This window comes from Chiloscyllium punctatum, chromosome 22, assembly GCF_047496795.1.
Source record: "Chiloscyllium punctatum isolate Juve2018m chromosome 22, sChiPun1.3, whole genome shotgun sequence".
In the NCBI taxonomy this organism is placed as follows: Eukaryota; Metazoa; Chordata; class Chondrichthyes; order Orectolobiformes; family Hemiscylliidae; genus Chiloscyllium; species Chiloscyllium punctatum.
The window spans coordinates 3,515,463-3,530,449 of NC_092760.1; positions in this window are offsets into that span (position 1 = coordinate 3,515,463).

Genomic DNA, 14,987 nt, shown 5'->3' on the forward strand with positions numbered 1-14,987 from the left:
AAACAGAGAGCGCGAAACAGAGGGGCTGAAACAGAGGCCGAGAAACAGAGGGGCTGAAACAGAGGGGCTGAAACAGAGGGGCTAAATCAGAGGGGCAGAAACAGAGGGCGAGAAACAGAAAGGGCTGAAACAGAGGGGCTGAAACAGAGAGGCTGAAACAGAGGGGCTGAAACAGAGGGGCTGAAACAGAGGGCGAGAAACAGAGGGGCAGAAACAGAGGGCGAGAAACAGAGGGGCTGAAAGAGAGGGCGAGAAACAGAGGGGCTGAAACAGAGGGGCTGAAACAGAAGGGCTGAAAAAGAGGGGCTGAAACAGAGGGCGAGAAACAGAGGGGCTGAATCAGAGGGGCAGAATCAGAGGGGCTGAAATAGAGGGGCTGAAACAGAGGGCGAGAAACAGAGGGGCTGAAACAGAGGGCGAGAAACAGAAGGCGAGAAACAGAGGGGCTGAAATAGAGGGGCTGAAACAGAGGGGCTGAAACAGAGGGCGAGAAACAAAGGGGCTGAAACAGACGGGCTGAAACAGAGAGCCTGAAACAGAGGGCGAGAAACAGTGGGGCTGAAACAGAGGGCGAAAAACAGAGGGGCTGAAACAGAGGGCGAGAAACAGACGGTGAGAAACAGAGGCGAGAAACAGAGGGGCTGAAACGGAGGTGAGAAACAAAGGGGCTGAAACAGAGGGGCTGAAACAGAGGGGCTGAAACAGAGGGGCTGAAACAGAGGGCGAGAAACAGAGGGGCAGAAACAGAGGGCGAGAAACAGAGGGGCTGAAACAGAGGGCGAGAAACAGAGGGGCTGAAACAGAGGGGCTGAAACAGAAGGGCTGAAAAAGAGGGGCTGAAACAGAGGGCGAGAAACAGAGGGGCTGAAACAGAGGGGCTGAAACAGAGGGGCTAAATCAGAGGGGCAGAAACAGAGGGCGAGAAACAGAGGGGCTGAATCAGAGGGGCTGATTCAGAGGGGCTGAAACTGAGGGGCTGAATCAGAGGGGCTGAAACAGAGGGCGAGAAACAGAGGGGCTGAAACAGAGGGCGAGAAACAGAGGGGCAGAAACAGAGGGCGAGAAACAGAGTGGCTGAAAAAGAGTGGCTGAAACAGAGAGCGCGAAACAGAGGGGCTGAAACAGAGGCCGAGAAACAGAGGGGCTGAAACAGAGGGGCTAAATCAGAGGGGCAGAAACAGAGGGCGAGAAACAGAAAGGGCTGAAACAGAGGCGAGAAACAGAGGGGCTGAAACAGAGGGGCTGAAACAGAGGGGCTGAAACAGAGGGGCTGAAACAGAGGGCGAGAAACAGAGGGGCAGAAACAGAGGGCGAGAAACAGAGGGGCTGAAACAGAGGGCGAGAAACAGAGGGGCTGAAACAGAGGGGCTGAAACAGAAGGGCTGAAAAAGAGGGGCTGAAACAGAGGACGAGAAACAGAGGGGCTGAATCAGAGGGGCTGAAACAGAGGGGCTAAATCAGAGGGGCAGAAACAGAGGGCGAGAAACAGAGGGGCTGAATCAGAGGGGCTGATTCAGAGGGGCAGAAACAGAGGGGCTGAATCAGAGGGGCTGAAACAGAGGGCGAGAAACAGAGGTGCTGAAACAGAGGGCGAGAAACAGAGGAGCAGAAACAGAGGGCGAGAAACAGAGTGGCTGAAACAGAGGGGCTGAAACAGAGAGCGCGAAACAGAGGGGATGAAACAGAGGCCGAGAAACAGAGGGGCTGAAACAGAGGGGCTGAAACAGAGGGGCTAAATCAGAGGGGCAGAAACAGAGGGCGAGAAACAGAAAGGGCTGAAACAGAGGCGAGAAACAGAGGGTCTGAAACAGAGGGGCTGAAACAGAGGGGCTGAAACAGAGGGCGAGAAACAGAGGGGCAGAAACAGAGGGCGAGAAACAGAGGGGCTGAAACAGAGGGCGAGAAACAGAGGGGCTGAAACAGAGGGGCTGAAACAGAAGGGCTGAAAAAGAGGGGCTGAAACAGAGGGCGAGAAACAGAGTGGCTGAATCAGAGGGGCAGAATCAGAGGGGCTGAAATAGAGGGGCTGAAACAGAGGGCGAGAAACAGAGCGGCTGAAACAGAGGGCGAGAAACAGAAGGCGAGAAACAGAGGGGCTGAAATAGAGGGGCTGAAACAGAGGGGCTGAAACAGAGGGTGAGAAACAAAGGGGCTGAAACAGCGGGCGAGAAACAGAGTGCGAGAAACAGAGGGGCTGAAACAGACGGGCTGAAACAGAGAGCCTGAAACAGAGGGCGAGAAACAGTGGGGCTGAAACAGAGGGCGAAAAACAGAGGGGCTGAAACAGAGGGCGAGAAACAGACGGTGAGAAACAGAGGCGAGAAACAGAGGGGCTGAAACAGAGGGGCTGAAACAGAGGGGCTGAAACAGAGGGGCTGAATCAGAGGGGCTGAAACAGAGGGGCTGAATCAGATGGGCTGAATCAGGGGGTGGAAACAGAGGGGCTGAAACAGAGGGCGAGAAACAGAGGGGCTGAAACAGAGGGCGAGAAACAGAGGGGCTGAAACAGAGGGGCTGAAACAGAGGGGCGGAAACAGAGGGGCTGAAAAAGAGGGCGACAAACAGAGAGGCTGAAACAGAGGGCGAGAAACAGAGGGGCTGAAAAAGAGGGCGAGAAACAGAGGGGCTGAAACAGAGGGCGAGAAACAGAGGGTCTGAAACAGAGGGGCTGAAACAGAGGGGCTGAAACAGAGGGGGAGAAACCAAGGGGCTGAAACAGAGGGCGAGAAACAGAGGGGCTGAAACAGAGGGGCTGAAACAGAGGGCGAGAAACAGAGGGGCAGAAACAGAGGGCGAGAAACAGAAGGGCTGAAACAGAGGGCGAGAAACAGAGGGGCTGAAACAGAGGGCGAGAAACAGAGGGGCTGAAACAGAGGGCGAGAAACAGAGGGGCTGAAACAGAGGGCGAGAAACAGAGGGGCTGAATCAGAGGGGCTGAAACAGAGGGCGAGAAACAGAGGGGCTGAAACAGAGGGGCTGAAACAGAGGGGCTGAATCAGAGGGGCTGATTCAGAGGAGCTGAAACAGAGGTGCTGAATCAGAGGTGCTGAAACAGAGGTGCTGAAACAGAGGGGCTGAAACAGAGGGGCTGAAACAGAGGGGCTGAAACAGAGAGCCTGAAACAGAGGGCAAGAAACAGAGTGGCTGAAACAGAGGGCGAAAAACAGAGGGGCTGAAAGAGAGGGCGAGAAACAGAGGGTGAGAAACAGAGGGCGAGAAACAGAGGGGATGAAACAGAGGGGCTGAAACAGAGGGGCTGAAACAGAGGGGCTGATTCAGAGGTGCTTAAACAGAGGGGCTGAATCAGATGGGCTGAAACAGGGGCGAGAAACAGAGGGGCTGAAACAGAGGGAGAGAAACAGAGTGCGAGAAACAGAGGGGCTGAAACAGAGGGGCTGAAACAGACGGGCTGAAACAGAGAGCCTGAAACTGAGGGGCTGAATCAGAGGGGCTGAAACAGAGGGCGAGAAACAGAGGGGCTGAAACAGAGGGCGAGAAACAGAGGGGCAGAAACAAAGGGCGAGAAACAGAGTGGCTGAAACAGAGGGGCTGAAACAGAGAGCGCGAAACAGAGGGGCTGAAACAGAGGGGCTGAAACAGAGGGGCTAAATCAGAGGGGCAGAAACAGAGGGCGAGAAACAGAGGGGCTGAAACAGAGGCGAGAAACAGAGGGGCTGAAACAGAGGGGCTGAAACAGAGGGCGAGAAACAGAGGGGCAGAAACAGAGGGCGAGAAACAGAGGGGCTGAAACAGAGGGCGAGAAACAGAGGGGCTGAAACAGAGGGGCTGAAACAGAAGGGCTGATAAAGAGGGGCTGAAACAGAGGGCGAGAAACAGAGGGGCTGAATCAGAGCGGCAGAATGAGAGGGGCTGAAATAGAGGGGCTGAAACAGAGGGCGAGAAACAGAGGGGCTGAAACAGATCGAGAAACAGAGTGCGAGAAACAGAGGGGCTGAAACAGACGGGCTGAAACAGAGAGCCTGAAACAGAGGGCGAGAAACAGTGGGGCTGAAACAGAGGGCGAAAAACAGAGGGGCTGAAACAGAGGGCGAGAAACAGAGGGTGAGAAACAGAGGGCGAGAAACAGAGGGGATGAAACAGAGGGGCTGAAACAGAGGGGCTGAAACAGAGGGGCTGAAACAGAGGGGCTGAATCAGAGGGGCTGAAACAGAGGGGCTGAATCAGATGGGCTGAATCAGGGGGTGGAACAGAGGGGCTGAAACAGAGGGCGAGAAACAGAGGGGCTGAAACAGAGGTCGAGAAACAGAGGGGCTGAAACAGAGGGCGAGAAACAGAGGGGCTGAATCAGAGGGGCTGAAACAGAGGGCGAGAAACAGAGGGGCTGAAACAGAGGGCGAGAAACAGAGGGGCTGAATCGGAGGGGCTGAAACAGAGGGCGAGAAACAGAGGGGCTGAAACAAAGGGGCTGAAACAGAGGGGCTGAATCAGAGGGGCTGATTCAGAGGAGCTGAAACAGAGGGGCTGAACCAGAGGGGCAAATTCAGAGGGGCTGAAACAGAGGGGCTGAATCAGAGGGGCTGAAACAGAGGGCGAGAAACAGAGGGGCTGAAACAGAGGGTGAGAAACAGAGGGGCAGAAACAGAGGGCGAGAAACAGAGTGGCTGAAACAGAGGGGCTGAAACAGAGGGGCTGAAACAGAGGGGCTGAATCAGAGGGGCTGAAACAGAGGGGCTGAATCAGATGGGCTGAATCAGGGGGGGAAACAGAGGGGCTGAAACAGAGGGCGAGAAACAGATGGGCTGAAACAGAGGTCGAGAAACAGAGGGGCTGAAACACAGGGGCTGAAACAGAGGGGCGGAAACAGAGGGGCTGAAAAAGAGGGTCTGAAACAGACGGGCTGAAACAGAGAGCCTGAAACAGAGGGCAAGAAACAGAGGGGCTGAAACAGAGGGCGAAAAACAGAGGGGCTGAAACAGTGGGCGAGAAACAGAGGGTGAGAAACAGAGGGCGAGAAACAGAGGGGATGAAACAGAGGGGCTGAAACAGAGGGTCTGAAACAGAGGGGCTGAAACAGAGGGGCTGAATCAGTGGGCTGAAACAGAGGGCGAGAAACAGAGGGGCTGAAACAGAGGGCGAGAAACAGAGGGGCTGAAACAGAGGGCGAGAAACAGAGGGGCTGAAAAAGAGGGCGAGAAACAGAGGGGCTGAAACAGAGGGCGAGAAACAGAGGGTCTGAAACAGAGGGGCTGAAACAGTGGGGCTGAAACAGAGGGGCTGAAACAGAGGGCGAGAAACAGAGGGGATGAAACAGAGGGCGAGAAACAGAGGGGCTGAAACAGAGGGCGAGAAACAGAGGGCGAGAAACAGAGGGACTGAAACAGAGTGGCTGAAACAGAGGGGCTGAAACAGAGGGCGAGAAACAGAGGGACTGAAACAGAGGGGCTGAAACAGAGGGGCTGAAACAGAGGGCGAGAAACAGAGGGGCTGAAACAGAGGGCGAGAAACAGAGGGGCTGAAACAGAGGGGATGAAACAGAGGGGCTAAAACAGAGGGGCTGAAACAGAGGGGCTGAAACAGAGGGCGCGAAATAGTTGGGCTGAAACAGAGAGCGAGAAACAGAGGCGCTGAATCAGAGGGCGAGATACAGAGGCGCTGAAACAGAGGGCGAGAAACAGAGGGGCTGAAACAGAGGGCGAGAAACAGAGTGGCTGAAACAGAGGGGCTGAAATAAGAGCACGAAACAGAGGGGCTGAAACAGTGGGCGAGAAACAGTGGGGCTGAAACAGAGGGGCTGAAACAGAGGGGCTAAATCAGAGGGGCAGAAACAGAGGGCGAGAAATAGAGGGCGAGAAACAGAGGGACTGAAACAGAGGGGCTGAAACAGAGGGGCTGAAACAGAGGGCGAGAAACAGAGGGGCTGAAACAGAGGGCGAGAAACAGAGGGGCTGAAACAGAGGGCGAGAAACAGAGGGGCTGAAAAAGAGGGGCTGAAACAGAGGGGCTGAAACAGAGGGCGAGAAATAGATGGGCTCTAACAGAGGGCGAGAAACAGAGGCGCTGAAACAGAGGGTGAGAAACAGAGGGGCTGAAACAGAGGGCGAGAAACAGAGGGGCTGAAACAGAGGGGCTGAAACAGAGGGCGAGAAACAGAGGGGCTGAAACAGAGGGCGAGAAACAGAGGGGCTGAATCAGAGGGGGTTAAACAGTGGGCGAGAAACAGAGGGGCTGAAACAGAGGGCGAGAAACTGAGGGGCTGAAACAGAGGGGCTGAAAGAGAGGGCGAGAAACAGAGGGGCAGAATCAGAGGGCAAGAAACAGAGGGGATGAAAGAGAGGGCGAGAAACAGAGGGGCTGAAACAGAGGGGCTGAAACAGAAGGGCTGAAACAGAGGGGCTGAAACAGAGGGCGAGAAACAGAGGGGCTGAAACAGAGGGCGAGAAACAGAGGGGCTGAATCAGAGGGGCTGAAACAGTGGGCGAGAAACAGAGGGGCTGAAACAGAGGGCGAGAAACAGAGGGCCTGAAACAGAGGGCGAGAAACAGAGCGGCTGAAACAGAGGGGCTGAAACAGAGGGTGAGAAACAGAGGAGCTGAAACAGAGGGCGAGAAACAGAGGTGCTGAAACAGAGGGGCTGAAACAGAGGGCGAGAAACAGAGGGGCTGAAACAGAGGGCGAGAAACAGGGTGAGAAACAGAGGGGCCGAAACAGACGGTGAGAAACAGAGGGGCTGAAACAGCGGGCGAGAAACAGAGGGGCTGAAACAGAGGGCGAGAAACAGAGGGGCTGAATCAGAGGGATGATTCAGAGGGGTGAAACAGAGGGGCTGAATCAGAGGGGCTGAAACAGAGGGCGAGAAACAGAGGGGCAGAAACAGAGGGCGAGAAACAGAGGGGCTGAAACAGAGGAGCTGAAACAGAGGGGCTAAATCAGAGGGGCAGAAACAGAGGGCGAGAAACAGAGGAGCTGAAACAGAGGGCGAGAAACAGAGGGGCCGAAACAGAGGGGCTGAAACAGACGGGCTGAAACAGAGGGGCTGAAACAGAGGGCAAGAAACAGAGGGTATGAAACAGAGGGCGAGAAACAGAGGGGCTGAAACAGAGGGGGAGAAACAGAGGGCGAGAAACAGAGGGACTGAAACAGAGGGGCTGAAACAGAGGGGCTGAAACAGAGGGGCTGAAACAGAGGGCAAGAAACAGAGGTGATGAAACAGAGGGCGAGAAACAGAGGGGCTGAAACAGAGGGGCTGAAACAGAGGGCGAGAAACAGAGGGCGAGAAACAGAGGGGCTGAAACAGAGGGGCTGAAACAGAGGGGCTGAAACAGAGGGCGAGAAACAGAAGGGCTGAAACAGAGGGCGAGAAACAGAGGGGCTGAAACAGAGGGCGAGAAACAGAGGGGCTGAAACAGAGGGCGAGAAACAGAGGGGCTGAAACAGAGGGCGAGAAACACAGGGGCTGAATCAGAGCGGCTGAAACAGAGGGCGAGAAACAGAGGGGCTGAAACAGAGGGGCTGAAACAGAGGGGCTGAAACAGAGGGGCTGATTCAGAGGAGCTGAAACAGAGGGGCTGAATCAGTGGTGCTGAAACAGAGGTGCTGAAACAGAGGGGCTGAAACAGAGGGCGAGAAACAGAGGGGCAGAAACAGAGGGCGAGAAACAGAGTGGCTGAAACAGAGGGGCTGAAACAGAGAGCGCGCAACAGAGGGGCTGAAACAGAGGGCGAGAAACAGAGGGGCTGAAACAGAGGGGCTGAAACAGAGGGGCTAAATCAGAGGGGCAGAAACAGAGGGCGAGAAACAGAGGGGCTGAAACAGAGGGCGAGAAACAGAGGGGCTGACACAGAGGGGCTGAAACAGAGGGGCTGAAACAGAGGGGCTGAAACAGAGGGCGAGAAACAGAGGGGCTGAAACAGAGGGCGAGAAACAGAAGGCGAGAAACAGAGGGGCTGAAACAGAGGGGCTGAAACAGAGGGGCTGAAACAGAGAGCCTGAAACAGAGGGCAAGAAACAGAGGGGCTGAAACAGAGGGCGAAAAACAGAGGGGCTGAAAGAGAGGGCGAGAAACAGAGGGTGAGAAACAGAGGGCGAGAAACAGAGGGGATGAAACAGAGGGGCTGAAACAGAGGGGCTGAAACAGAGGGGCTGATTCAGAGGTGCTTAAACAGAGGGGCTGAATCAGATGGGCTGAAACAGAGGGCGAGAAACAGAGGGGCTGAAACAGAGGGCGAGAAACAGAAGGCGAGAAACAGAGGGGCTGAAATAGAGGGGCTGAAACAGAGGGGCTGAAACAGAGGGCGAGAAACAAAGGGGCTGAAACAGCGGGCGAGAAAGAGAGTGCGAGAAACAGAGGGGCTGAAACAGACGGGCTGAAACAGAGAGCCTGAAACAGAGGGCGAGAAACAGTGGGGCTGAAACAGAGGGCGAAAAACAGAGGGGCTGAAACAGAGGGCGAGAAACAGACGGTGAGAAACAGAGGCGAGAAACAGAGGGGATGAAACAGAGGGGCTGAAACAGAGGGGCTGAAACAGAGGGGCTGAATCAGATGGGCTGAATCAGGGGGTGGAAACAGAGGGGCTGAAACAGAGGGCGAGAAACAGAGGGGCTGAAACAGAGGGGCTGAAACAGAGGGGCTAAATCAGAGGGGCAGAAACAGAGGGCGAGAAACAGAGGGGCTGAAACAGAGGTGAGAAACAGAGGGGCTGAAACAGAGGGGCTGAAACAGAGGGGCTGAAACAGAGGGCGAGAAACAGAGGGGCTGAAACAGAGGGGCTGAAACAGAAGGGCTGAAAAAGAGGGGCTGAAACAGAGGGCGAGAAACAGAGGGGCTGAAACAGAGGGGCTGAAACAAAGGGGCTAAATCAGAGGGGCAGAAACAGAGGGCGAGAAACAGAGGGGCTGAATCAGAGGGGCTGATTCAGAGGGGCTGAAACTGAGGGGCTGAATCAGAGGGGCTGAAACAGAGGGCGAGAAACAGAGGGGCTGAAACAGAGGGCGAGAAACAGAGGGGCAGAAACAGAGGGCGAGAAACAGAGTGGCTGAAACAGAGGGGCTGAAACAGAGAGCGCGAAACAGAGGGGCTGAAACAGAGGCCGAGAAACAGAGGGGCTGAAACAGAGGGGCTGAAACAGAGGGGCTAAATCAGAGGGGCAGAAACAGAGGGCGAGAAACAGAAAGGGCTGAAACAGAGGGGCTGAAACAGAGAGGCTGAAACAGAGGGGCTGAAACAGAGGGGCTGAAACAGAGGGCGAGAAACAGAGGGGCAGAAACAGAGGGCGAGAAACAGAGGGGCTGAAAGAGAGGGCGAGAAACAGAGGGGCTGAAACAGAGGGGCTGAAACAGAAGGGCTGAAAAAGAGGGGCTGAAACAGAGGGCGAGAAACAGAGGGGCTGTATCAGAGGGGCAGAATCAGAGGGGCTGAAATAGAGGGGCTGAAACAGAGGGCGAGAAACAGAGGGGCTGAAACAGAGGGCGAGAAACAGAAGGCGAGAAACAGAGGGGCTGAAATAGAGGGGCTGAAACAGAGGGGCTGAAACAGAGGGCGAGAAACAAAGGGGCTGAAACAGCGGGCGAGAAACAGAGTGCGAGAAACAGAGGGGCTGAAACAGACGGGCTGAAACAGAGAGCCTGAAACAGAGGGCGAGAAACAGTGGGGCTGAAACAGAGGGCGAAAAACAGAGGGGCTGAAACAGAGGGCGAGAAACAGACGGTGAGAAACAGAGGCGAGAAACAGAGGGGCTGAAACGGAGGTGAGAAACAAAGGGGCTGAAACAGAGGGGCTGAAACAGAGGGGCTGAAACAGAGGGGCTGAAACAGAGGGCGAGAAACAGAGGGGCAGAAACAGAGGGCGAGAAACAGAGGGGCTGAAACAGAGGGCGAGAAACAGAGGGGCTGAAACAGAGGGGCTGAAACAGAAGGGCTGAAAAAGAGGGGCTGAAACAGAGGGCGAGAAACAGAGGGGCTGAAACAGAGGGGCTGAAACAGAGGGGCTAAATCAGAGGGGCAGAAACAGAGGGCGAGAAACAGAGGGGCTGAATCAGAGGGGCTGATTCAGAGGGGCTGAAACTGAGGGGCTGAATCAGAGGGGCTGAAACAGAGGGCGAGAAACAGAGGGGCTGAAACAGAGGGCGAGAAACAGAGGGGCAGAAACAGAGGGCGAGAAACAGAGTGGCTGAAAAAGAGTGGCTGAAACAGAGAGCGCGAAACAGAGGGGCTGAAACAGAGGCCGAGAAACAGAGGGGCTGAAACAGAGGGGCTAAATCAGAGGGGCAGAAACAGAGGGCGAGAAACAGAAAGGGCTGAAACAGAGGCGAGAAACAGAGGGGCTGAAACAGAGGGGCTGAAACAGAGGGGCTGAAACAGAGGGGCTGAAACAGAGGGCGAGAAACAGAGGGGCAGAAACAGAGGGCGAGAAACAGAGGGGCTGAAACAGAGGGCGAGAAACAGAGGGGCTGAAACAGAGGGGCTGAAACAGAAGGGCTGAAAAAGAGGGGCTGAAACAGAGGACGAGAAACAGAGGGGCTGAATCAGAGGGGCTGAAACAGAGGGGCTAAATCAGAGGGGCAGAAACAGAGGGCGAGAAACAGAGGGGCTGAATCAGAGGGGCTGATTCAGAGGGGCAGAAACAGAGGGGCTGAATCAGAGGGGCTGAAACAGAGGGCGAGAAACAGAGGTGCTGAAACAGAGGGCGAGAAACAGAGGAGCAGAAACAGAGGGCGAGAAACAGAGTGGCTGAAACAGAGGGGCTGAAACAGAGAGCGCGAAACAGAGGGGATGAAACAGAGGCCGAGAAACAGAGGGGCTGAAACAGAGGGGCTGAAACAGAGGGGCTAAATCAGAGGGGCAGAAACAGAGGGCGAGAAACAGAAAGGGCTGAAACAGAGGCGAGAAACAGAGGGTCTGAAACAGAGGGGCTGAAACAGAGGGGCTGAAACAGAGGGCGAGAAACAGAGGGGCAGAAACAGAGGGCGAGAAACAGAGGGGCTGAAACAGAGGGCGAGAAACAGAGGGGCTGAAACAGAGGGGCTGAAACAGAAGGGCTGAAAAAGAGGGGCTGAAACAGAGGGCGAGAAACAGAGTGGCTGAATCAGAGGGGCAGAATCAGAGGGGCTGAAATAGAGGGGCTGAAACAGAGGGCGAGAAACAGAGCGGCTGAAACAGAGGGCGAGAAACAGAAGGCGAGAAACAGAGGGGCTGAAATAGAGGGGCTGAAACAGAGGGGCTGAAACAGAGGGTGAGAAACAAAGGGGCTGAAACAGCGGGCGAGAAACAGAGTGCGAGAAACAGAGGGGCTGAAACAGACGGGCTGAAACAGAGAGCCTGAAACAGAGGGCGAGAAACAGTGGGGCTGAAACAGAGGGCGAAAAACAGAGGGGCTGAAACAGAGGGCGAGAAACAGACGGTGAGAAACAGAGGCGAGAAACAGAGGGGCTGAAACAGAGGGGCTGAAACAGAGGGGCTGAAACAGAGGGGCTGAATCAGAGGGGCTGAAACAGAGGGGCTGAATCAGATGGGCTGAATCAGGGGGTGGAAACAGAGGGGCTGAAACAGAGGGCGAGAAACAGAGGGGCTGAAACAGAGGGCGAGAAACAGAGGGGCTGAAACAGAGGGGCTGAAACAGAGGGGCGGAAACAGAGGGGCTGAAAAAGAGGGCGACAAACAGAGAGGCTGAAACAGAGGGCGAGAAACAGAGGGGCTGAAAAAGAGGGCGAGAAACAGAGGGGCTGAAACAGAGGGCGAGAAACAGAGGGTCTGAAACAGAGGGGCTGAAACAGAGGGGCTGAAACAGAGGGGGAGAAACCAAGGGGCTGAAACAGAGGGCGAGAAACAGAGGGGCTGAAACAGAGGGGCTGAAACAGAGGGCGAGAAACAGAGGGGCAGAAACAGAGGGCGAGAAACAGACGGGATGAAACAGAGGGCGAGAAACAGAGGGGCTGAAACAGAGGGGCTGAAACAGAAGGGCTGAAAAAGAGGGGCTGAAACAGAGGGCGAGAAACAGAGGGGCTGAATAAGAAGGGCTGAATCAGAGCGGCTGAAATAGGGGGGCTGAATCAGAGGGCGAGAAACAGAGGGGCTGATTCAGAGGGGCTGAAACAGAGGGGCTGAATCAGAGGGGCTGAAACAGAGGGCGAGAATCAGAGGGGCAGAAACAGAAGGCGAGAAACAGAGTGGCTAAAACAGAGGGGCTGAAACAGAGAGCGCGAAACAGAGGGGCTGAAACAGAGGGCGAGAAACAGAGGGGCTGAAACAGAGGGGCTGAAACAGAGGGGCTAAATCAGAGGGGCAGAAACAGAGGGCGAGAAACAGAGGGGCTGAAACAGAGGGCGAGAAACAGAGGGGCTGACACAGAGGGGCTGAAACAGAGGGGCTGAAACAGAGGGGCTGAAACAGAGGGCGAGAAACAGAGGGGCTGAAACAGAGGGCGAGAAACAGAAGGCGAGAAACAGAGGGGCTGAAACAGAGGGGCTGAAACAGAGGGGCTGAAACAGAGAGCCTGAAACAGAGGGCAAGAAACAGAGGGGCTGAAACAGAGGGCGAAAAACAGAGGGGCTGAAAGAGAGGGCGAGAAACAGAGGGTGAGAAACAGAGGGCGAGAAACAGAGGGGATGAAACAGAGGGGCTGAAACAGAGGGGCTGAAACAGAGGGGCTGATTCAGAGGTGCTTAAACAGAGGGGCTGAATCAGATGGGCTGAAACAGAGGGCGAGAAACAGAGGGGCTGAAACAGAGGGCGAGAAACAGAAGGCGAGAAACAGAGGGGCTGAAATAGAGGGGCTGAAACAGAGGGGCTGAAACAGAGGGCGAGAAACAAAGGGGCTGAAACAGCGGGCGAGAAAGAGAGTGCGAGAAACAGAGGGGCTGAAACAGACGGGCTGAAACAGAGAGCCTGAAACAGAGGGCGAGAAACAGTGGGGCTGAAACAGAGGGCGAAAAACAGAGGGGCTGAAACAGAGGGCGAGAAACAGACGGTGAGAAACAGAGGCGAGAAACAGAGGGGATGAAACAGAGGGGCTGAAACAGAGGGGCTGAAACAGAGGGGCTGAATCAGATGGGCTGAATCAGGGGGTGGAAACAGAGGGGCTGAAACAGAGGGCGAGAAACAGAGGGGCTGAAACAGAGGGGCTGAAACAGAGGGGCTAAATCAGAGGGGCAGAAACAGAGGGCGAGAAACAGAGGGGCTGAAACAGAGGTGAGAAACAGAGGGGCTGAAACAGAGGGGCTGAAACAGAGGGGCTGAAACAGAGGGCGAGAAACAGAGGGGCTGAAACAGAGGGGCTGAAACAGAAGGGCTGAAAAAGAGGGGCTGAAACAGAGGGCGAGAAACAGAGGGGCTGAAACAGAGGGGCTGAAACAAAGGGGCTAAATCAGAGGGGCAGAAACAGAGGGCGAGAAACAGAGGGGCTGAATCAGAGGGGCTGATTCAGAGGGGCTGAAACTGAGGGGCTGAATCAGAGGGGCTGAAACAGAGGGCGAGAAACAGAGGGGCTGAAACAGAGGGCGAGAAACAGAGGGGCAGAAACAGAGGGCGAGAAACAGAGTGGCTGAAACAGAGGGGCTGAAACAGAGAGCGCGAAACAGAGGGGCTGAAACAGAGGCCGAGAAACAGAGGGGCTGAAACAGAGGGGCTGAAACAGAGGGGCTAAATCAGAGGGGCAGAAACAGAGGGCGAGAAACAGAAAGGGCTGAAACAGAGGGGCTGAAACAGAGAGGCTGAAACAGAGGGGCTGAAACAGAGGGGCTGAAACAGAGGGCGAGAAACAGAGGGGCAGAAACAGAGGGCGAGAAACAGAGGGGCTGAAAGAGAGGGCGAGAAACAGAGGGGCTGAAACAGAGGGGCTGAAACAGAAGGGCTGAAAAAGAGGGGCTGAAACAGAGGGCGAGAAACAGAGGGGCTGAATCAGAGGGGCAGAATCAGAGGGGCTGAAATAGAGGGGCTGAAACAGAGGGCGAGAAACAGAGGGGCTGAAACAGAGGGCGAGAAACAGAAGGCGAGAAACAGAGGGGCTGAAATAGAGGGGCTGAAACAGAGGGGCTGAAACAGAGGGCGAGAAACAAAGGGGCTGAAACAGCGGGCGAGAAACAGAGTGCGAGAAACAGAGGGGCTGAAACAGACGGGCTGAAACAGAGAGCCTGAAACAGAGGGCGAGAAACAGTGGGGCTGAAACAGAGGGCGAAAAACAGAGGGGCTGAAACAGAGGGCGAGAAACAGACGGTGAGAAACAGAGGCGAGAAACAGAGGGGCTGAAACGGAGGTGAGAAACAAAGGGGCTGAAACAGAGGGGCTGAAACAGAGGGGCTGAAACAGAGGGGCTGAAACAGAGGGCGAGAAACAGAGGGGCAGAAACAGAGGGCGAGAAACAGAGGGGCTGAAACAGAGGGCGAGAAACAGAGGGGCTGAAACAGAGGGGCTGAAACAGAAGGGCTGAAAAAGAGGGGCTGAAACAGAGGGCGAGAAACAGAGGGGCTGAAACAGAGGGGCTGAAACAGAGGGGCTAAATCAGAGGGGCAGAAACAGAGGGCGAGAAACAGAGGGGCTGAATCAGAGGGGCTGATTCAGAGGGGCTGAAACTGAGGGGCTGAATCAGAGGGGCTGAAACAGAGGGCGAGAAACAGAGGGGCTGAAACAGAGGGCGAGAAACAGAGGGGCAGAAACAGAGGGCGAGAAACAGAGTGGCTGAAAAAGAGTGGCTGAAACAGAGAGCGCGAAACAGAGGGGCTGAAACAGAGGCCGAGAAACAGAGGGGCTGAAACAGAGGGGCTAAATCAGAGGGGCAGAAACAGAGGGCGAGAAACAGAAAGGGCTGAAACAGAGGCGAGAAACAGAGGGGCTGAAACAGAGGGGCTGAAACAGAGGGGCTGAAACAGAGGGGCTGAAACAGAGGGCGAGAAACAGAGGGGCAGAAACAGAGGGCGAGAAACAGAGGGGCTGAAACAGAGGGCGAGAAACAGAGGGGCTGAAACAGAGGGGCTGAAACAGAAGGGCTGAAAAAGAGGGGCTGAAACAGAGGACGAGAAACAGAGGGGCTGAATCAG